Here is an 8,844-nt window from a genome sequence, read left to right as displayed (position 1 = left end):
AGCTTCGCATTTTTCCGAGTTTGTAATAGTCCATCTCCTTTTTGCAGGAAATTTATATTGATTATTTAAGGAAACATTGGTGCAGTCAGAGGTTTTCAGGTTCCGCCACTTATATATGACATACGACAACTACAGAATGACGTTTAACGACTTTAACTAGTTTATAAAGCCCCCGCTGGGTCGTTTTTGAGACACGCTAGTTTATATTTTATTGTTAACTGTCTATTTATAATTTTTCTTAAGTATATAAAATTATTTGTAATTATCGAGGCTCTCTTTCTATTGACTATAAAGTCTAAACTCTTCATTTTACATCTGGAATATATACTTTATTTATGAAAAGAATGCAACAGTCAATTTTGGTATATGTGCTGTGTTTCTTTTGATGAAAAGTATACATGCATTACGTGTATTGTGACATTTAAACATCCGGGTAGATTTATTGACCTTGTGAGAAGACATGAAATGTTTTGATAAGAATTTTTGAATGACATAAACATTTAAGGTAAAACTAATAATATTTTTTTTATATCATCTACTTTTCAATTTATTAGCAAATATCTTTAATTTTAGATTTGCAGAATAAACCAAAAGTACTTTCAGTTCTTTGTGATGACCACAGATTTATATATAGCTTCTATAGAAACACCATGATCAATGGCGGATGCAGAAATTTTCATAAGTGGGGGACCACTGACTGCCTGACTGCCATGATTCAGTGATTCCCTATATAATGAACTAAATTTTCCCAAGACAAGGTTGGAGTTCGGGCTTCCTAAAAAACCTCTAAATCCGCCTCTGATGAAATACTTTTTTGTAATGTCGAGAATAGTTTGTATATTCAAAGGTAAAAGAAAATCAAATGCAGTATATTTAGACATTTCCGTTCAAGTAAATAGAGTCATCTTCTCGATGTTAATTTTGTTTATGTTATTAACAACAATACAAACAGAATATTATCATTATATACAATGTAGTATCAAAACATTTTGGGAATTAAATTTTTTTTTTATCCCTGCAATTTTTTTGTGGACATGCACACCTATAACATGTATAATTCTGACTTTCGTTTTTTCTTTTTCTATTATCTTGCCTGCATGTTAGCTGTTGTCATTACTTGGCGTATGTAGTCCTTCTTCTTCTGTCCTCGTTCGTCTTCCTTTCCATTGACGTCATCATCGTCCTCTTAGGTCTTCTTCTGTCGTATTCATCCTTGTAAGATTTTAAAAATGCTCCTTTTCTGAAACCGTTTAAACTGCGCCAAACGCACCAGGGAAATCGGTACTATTTATTCTGCCATAGGCGACAATACTAAATTTTTTTAAATTTACCACTTTTTATAATAAAAACATGGATAAACATTTATATGTGGTATTAGTACTTTATAATTTTTTTTCAAAATTGAAGCCAAAAAGTACCATGACCAAGTTCAAACGAAGCTCCTTTAGGTTAATATCCTTGCCTCCCATCATTTAACACTAAATTTCTGAAATTTTGAAGTCTTTTCGAATAATTCTCTAGAAAATGTTTCAATGGGTTTCAAAATTTATATTGTAGTTATTTATAGAGGAATGAAACATTAAATTGTACTCTTACATCCAATCACAGCACTCCTAAGTTGACTTCCTTCACCTGCCATGGGTTTACAAAAGGCCAACCTAATGCTGGGAAAATGTAATAGCACCGTCTTGTTACTAAATAAAACATGTGATAAGGAATTTGATCCATGAAAAGACCTTGGTTGTTGGAATTTCTTTAAATAATTGTTATCATCTTTCATGCATACAAACCTTTGAATGTCAAAATGTATAAAATATTTCAATGGGTTTCAAAATTTATATTGTAGTTATTTATAGAGGAATGAAACATTAAATTGTACTCTTACATCCAATCACCGCACTCCTAAGTTGACTTCCTTCACCTACCATGGGTTTACAAAATGCCACCCTAAAGCTGGGAAAATGTAATAGCACCGTCTTATTACTAGATAAAACATGTGATAAGGAATTTGATCCATGAAAAGACCTTGGTTGCTGAAATTTATTTAACAATTGTTATCATCTTTCATGCATACACACCTTTGAATGTTAAAATGGTGTAAATGTCAAAATGGTTGGATTTATAGCATCTACTACTAGCATCAGTGGAAATACTACATTGGAATAATAGAGTGTACTTGGTTTTCCAATTAGCTGATGCATTTACGACATCGATTAAGCCACATCAAAAATAAATACAAAAATAAATACTGACATCTGATTACTTTCAGATACTTATTCAGATTTAATCAAGCACTGAGAATTGCCCCGAGGGGTGATGTTGCAAAACATTGAACAGTAAGGTTAAATACCATTTATGATTTAAACACCTCAAATAAAGGCAACAGTAGTATACCGCGGTTCAAAACCTAATCGGAGAATTAGTGAAATGGTTCAAATTATCAAAGGTCAAGGTTGGTCTATTATATAATATTCAGAAAGATTGGACAACAATTCTTTTTAACCTTATGTGCGATTTAGCAGAAACCATAATAGAGGGAAACTGTGTTAAGCAACAATACTAGTATTCAAAATCAGATCAACTAATTAAGTCAACATGAATGATCACTTACAAGAGTTACCGCCATTGTAAGGTTTTTTTTCACTAATTTTTGAAGAAAAACATTACAAATGGAAACTGTAATTAGAAATGAAATGATAAGCAAAAACATCAGTCAAAATAGCTGCAATTGTCAATGACATCTGATATGAGTTATTGCCCCTGAAAGATAGTCTGAACTATGTTTTGCATTTTCCCAGAACCAATAATAATATATAGATAGAGATATTGTAAAATAGGAAAGGTGTTACGCTTAAGGTTTAGTACTGCTAAATCATAGCACTTAGTATGTTACCTACGGTTGCATACGAATAAACAAAAAAATATTCCCTTGAATTTGACAGTTGTAGGAAATTAAACCTACATTTCGTTGCAGTATAACAATGCTGGGTCATAAAGATATATATTAGGTATATTAGGTGTTTCAAAACACCATTAGTTCTTTTTATTTAGTGTTGCAGTAGAATATTTGTAAACTTGAGGTTACATGGTTACTTAAGCTTGTACAAAGGTAAAAGAGAGGTAAACAAATGATAGTTTTACTTCCAGTGATATGATACTGAACAGAATAAAGCTTTACTCATGCAAAGTATTTCTGTATTTGAAACGTAGATAGATTCTGCACAATTTTTTGGAAAGTGTAAATTTAACAAAGACTAATGGCCGAAAACATATCGTGACATTTCACATTCACAAAAACGTCAAGTGAGTCAACATTGCTGACATTGCCAAGTGACCACTATCGGCGGTATTGTCCCTGAAAAAAAATGTTTAGCTATTAAAGACTATTTTGGAAGAAAAAGTCATGAGAGAGCAATTCACAGCGGGATTTTTTCGCCATGTTGAAGACCCTTTGGTGTTCGGTTATTATCTGCTCTTTAGTCGGGTTGTTGTCGCTTTGACACATTCTTCATTTCCATTCTCAATGTTACTATGGATAATTATGATCTGCAAACAAGCCAATTTGGTTGAAATCGTCAATTGACCCATAAGAGGAGTAATTGCAAGAGGATATTTGTTTTCAAACTTGGGCGGTTTTTTACATAAATTATACCAGAAAGAAAGATCTACAAAAAAGTCAACCGAATCCTTATAGCTGATTGATTACAGTTTTTCTTTTAAATTTTAGAGTTTTTTGGGGAGCTGCAGAAACTAGCAGATAGAAAGAAACATTAAGTATCAGCAAAACAAGTTCTACAATAACGTTTACACGGTTGAAACTGTCAATTGATACCTTATGTGTTCCTTTGGAATTTCAACCAAAGATAAAGAACTGGATCTTCCATCACTCTATTGGATACCTTAACTACATACATGTCCTTACAAACAACGGTATATTGCAATTGCTGGGTCGTCCAAGTGCTCCACGAAACCTCTTTCTAAATTATTAATATCTCTTTTATCAGAAATCAAAGACGGGCCTCAAAGTGTTTGTGAAACTGCCTATTCTAGAGGTGGCGTAAATCAGATGTGGATACTTAAAATTCCACTAAAATACAAATTAAAAGAGTTGGTATTGCTTTCTTTCATAAAAAGAATGGCCAACGTCGATACAACATGTACAAGTATCTTGTCGTAGGGAGGGATAAATCCTACTTTGATCACTCTGATTCAAACAAACAGTTCTCTGAAACTGACATTATCAAGATGCTTGATTTCTTGATTGACAACATATTTGTAACGTTCGGAGGACGTGTTTTTCAATAGATTGTCGGCATTCCAATGGGAACAAAGTGTGCCCCTCTTTTGCCGACGTTTTTATTTTTTTTCTGAGGCTGATTTCATAAAGGAACTTTGTTGACTATTGTGAACTCATCTATCCAATCGAACTAGAAATAAAGGATACTGCAGATACAGTTAAGTCGGCCACATATCTTGACTTACATCTGAAAATTGACAATGAGGGTCGGTTGAAAACAAAACTTTACGACAAAAGAGATGATGTCAGCTTTCCAATTATGAACTTTCCATTTTGAGGTAGCAACATTCCAGCAGCACCTGCGTACGGGGTATATATATATTGTCGTGCTTGCATTTCCTATTATGATTTTCTTGATAATGGGTTGCTGCTCACAGGGAATCTATTAAACCAAGAGTTCCAAACGGTGAAGTTAAAATCATCCCTTCGTAAATTTTACAGACGCCATCACGAATTGGTTGACCGTTATGGAATATGATTCGGATATGTTCCTTACGTCGTAACTACAATCCCTTCCCTTTCATGAATGTGACCTACCGAATTATACTATTTACCGGCTTTGTTATCACTTAAGTAACACGACGGGTGCCACATGTGGAGCACAATCTGCTTACCCTTCCGAAGCACCTGAGATCACCCCTTGATTTTGGTTGGGTTCGTGTTTTATTCTTTAGTTTTCTATGTTTTGTCATGTGTACTATTGTTTGTCTGTTTGTCTTTTTTCATCTTTAGCCATTGCGTTGTCAGTTTATTTTCAAATTATGACTGTCCCTCTGGTATCTTTCGTCCCTCTTTTATAAGTGCTTATTCCACTAAATGAGCATATAAGTTTTATTAGGAAGGGAATCGGGGACAAATAAAAAAAAAAAAAAAAGTAGATTGAGGGATATTTACAAGTTTAATTTTGGTCAAATATCAGTTTCCTGATATGAATATTTGATCTTAGATTAAGATTTTTTACTTAAAAATATGATTAAATAAGATTCACTTATAAGCAAATATATCTGATTGCAATTAAAATTAAAATGAATACAAAATGTCATAGTGAGTGATTCAGGCTCTTGAGAGCCTCTTGTTTCGATATTGTCTGTCCAAAATTGAGGAATACAAATAAAATGAAACGGATTTTTAGTACTTTCAAGCACGTTTTAAAGTCAGTAGCTATATAATTTTCATTTTTTTTAAGATTAGAATGGCTTCAGCTAGTGGATCATATTGTGGCGTGTGTGAAGCTCAGGACGTGGTTAAAGCATCTGCCTTTTGGTGTCCGGAATGCAACGAAGGGATATGCACATCGTGTGAAAAACACCATCGAGCTTCAAGAGGTACAAGAAAACATGAGGTAACTTCAATAGATGATTATAAACAAATACCGCCCATAATAGCAAGTATAAACCAATACTGCCCAGCACATGACAAAAAATATCAGCTCTACTGTTCTCAACATGAACAACTTTGTTGTCCGCTTTGCATCATAACAAATCACAAGAAATGTGATTTGTTAGCAATTGATGAAATTGTCAAAACCTCGAGGAATTCAGCATTATTTGAAATTATGGAACAAAATTTAAAAGAAATGAAAAACAACATAGACAGAATAGTGGAAGATCGAAGGCAGAATCTAGAGATAATCAAACAGCAGCGGCAAGGTTTTCAGACAGATGTAAAAGAAATGCGTGCTAAAATAAACATACATTTAGATAAACTTGAACAAGAAATACAACAGGATTTACAAGCTGCGGAACAAAAGGTCATGTCTCAAATAAACAGATTTGTGCAAAAAGTTTCTGTCCATCAGATTACAATAGATGAGCTACAGAACAATATAGCTGCAACTAAACGTTTTGCAACTGACCTTCAGACATTTTTTGGCGGTAAGATGTTTGAGGCCAAGATCCAAGAGGAAGAGAAGTTCATGACGTCTTTAATAGAAGATGGTGGCTTACAACAAATACACTTACAATGTAAACTAGACAACAAGATGTCAGACATACTGTCCATGACAAAGATCGGAGAGATATCCGTTACAACAAAACCATCAACGATCTCCATGACGACGGATAGAGAAAAACAAGCTCAGAAAAGGATACCAACGATATCCAAAACAATCAATGACATTAATCTTACCTTACTAAAACAAATTGAGATATCGAAAAAAGAATACAGAATTGGAATCACGGGTTGCACAATCATGCCGTCTGGTAAAATTATCTTCGTAGACCAATCCAATGATCGGCTTGTAATCCACAATGATAAGGGGTTGTTTGATTGTGAAATACCTGTATCACATTTTCCTTTAGATGTTACATATATTAATGAAATCACGGTTGCTGTCACCCATAATGCAGAGCCTTATCAGATAGAAATCATCAACATCGTCAATAAAAAGATTGTAAACCAGATTAAAACGTCCAATCAGTGCTACGGCATTACAAATGAAAATGAAAGATTAATATATTATGAAACAGGAAGTGGTATTCAAATAGCAGACGTCAAAAGTGAAAGTACTGCCACCACAGTAGTTAAAGTCGATGGCGAGCATAACTGGAACTATGTAACAACATCAAAAGGCCAGATATACCACACAAAATATGAATCAGGTACCGTAACATGCTACACAGTCACGGGACAGAAGGTTTGGGAATACAAAGACGAATCAATTTTGAAATATGTTGCTGGAGTAGCAGTTGATAACGATTCCAACGTGTACGTGGTATCATGTGGAAATGACAGTATAGTCGTACTTTCACCAGATGGAAAGCATGCGCGTCGATTGTTAGCAAAGGAAAATGGGATTCATAGCCCTTATGGTATCTATTTTGACAAAGATAGAAATTTTCTACTGGTAACGAATTCACGTGGACCAGCCTTTTTGTATAATATCAAATGATCGGCTAAACATTCAGAAATCGAAACGTTTGAAACATTCTGTAGACTTTAAAAAATATGATTTATGTAAAAAGTGTAAAAATATTATTGACATTACTACAATAACATGTTTACTCTGTGTCCAATTGAGTATACTTAAATAAATTTGTAGAGCCAATTTCCTCAGAATTTATTTCACACCAGGGCCATTTTCAGAAAGACTTTCAATCTTTACTAAAATTCACATTTTCGTAGGTAAACTTAATTTACTTTGAGATTCGAACATTGGCTTATTTCTGAAAAGACGACCAAGTAAATTATCAGCGTCCCTGAAAAATAGCTCAAAACCGCATTTTGTTCATTTTGTTTTACTCTCATATTTCCGATTTTTACATATTTATGAAGATTATGATTTAAATATATGTATGTTCAGACAAATACTGAAAAAGATAGATTTTGGCAAACACAAATCATAGAAAAGATTTTGTAAAGCCTTTCATAACGCCACTCTATGTAAGAACTAATACAAGTACAGACTACAGTGGAAATTAGGTTTGTAATGAGAAAGGGCCTAGTTGCCCAGGTAGGCTGCCATGATAAAACAAAGAGCGCAGAAAGTAACGTTAAACGCCAACAATCAAACAATTAATCATTGTTATTTTTGTAATTCATTTTTATAACATCAGTGGTTGTTGGTTGCATTGAGAAGGATTTTGAATTATTATAAATGCCGTGGAAAAATCACATTGATAGAAAACATAAGTTTGCAAGCTTTACTTATGAGATGAATTCCTAGTATAGTCAAATTTAAAAAGAAAATAAAACAGTTAAAATTCGTACCAATCGGAATTACATGTATTATTTTATAGCTGACTATGCTGTATGGGTTTTACTCATTGTTGAAGGCCTTACGGTGACATTAACTTGTAAATTTCTTTGCCATTTGGTCGTTTCTCTCATTGGCAATCATACCACATCTTCTTCTTTTATATTAGTTTATGTAGTAAATGTATTCAAATAATTCCTTATTTATATCTAAGTGAAAATAAAAGAACATTTGGAGAGCACAATGAAATAGCAACCTGTCAAAAACATGAAAAGACATCACGGCATTTATTGGGTTTTTATATGGGATAATTAAGATAAAGACTTTTTTTTTAAATTTTACTGCTATAAAAAAATGTTTCACTGCGACCCTGCTTGTTAAGTTTATACTATTGGTTGATACGAAACAATGGGACTTTTTTGAGACAACGAAAGAAACCACCCTAACTGTGTAATACGTTTTCAGTTAAACATTCTACAAAGTGATTTATTTGCATGGAACCCCAAGAACGGAAAATATGGTCACCATTGGTCTTTCGTTGACCGGCAATAAAAACCCTCGCCAAAGTGGGGCGTCCGTTTGGCTGTCCGGGATGTACAAGTACGCAGCAACGTCCCGTAAAAATCGGGACATACAATCCGATGCCTTGTGGAAAGAAAGTGCCATGCTCTCTGCATGGTAAGACCCTTGGGAACAAATCGTTGAGGGGTCCGTAGGTGGCCTGTTGCAAGGCTAAATTTCTGTCCTATCCAATATACCATCATTTTATTCGTGGCAGTCCAAATTTCCCCGGCCTTCATGCCGATCGGCCTCTATGGCAGGACATACCTATTGTACTCAATGTTAATTTGTT

General features: G+C 33.9%; 1 long non-coding RNA gene across 1 annotated transcript; it reads left to right on the top strand.

Annotated features, from left to right (window-relative positions):
• The first annotated feature begins 419 nt into the window (after positions 1 to 419).
• On the top strand, positions 420 to 7,343 carry LOC143079866 (uncharacterized). Its single transcript, XR_012979507.1, has 2 exons — positions 420 to 505; positions 5,484 to 7,343. It is a non-coding gene; the product is annotated as an uncharacterized LOC143079866 (long non-coding RNA).
• The last annotated feature ends 1,501 nt before the right edge of the window (positions 7,344 to 8,844 follow it).

This window comes from Mytilus galloprovincialis, chromosome 6 (assembly GCF_965363235.1).
Source record: "Mytilus galloprovincialis chromosome 6, xbMytGall1.hap1.1, whole genome shotgun sequence".
Taxonomy (NCBI): domain Eukaryota; kingdom Metazoa; phylum Mollusca; class Bivalvia; order Mytilida; family Mytilidae; genus Mytilus; species Mytilus galloprovincialis.
Note: the sequence above shows the minus strand (reverse complement) of the source record. Positions and strands in the feature narration are given on the sequence as shown.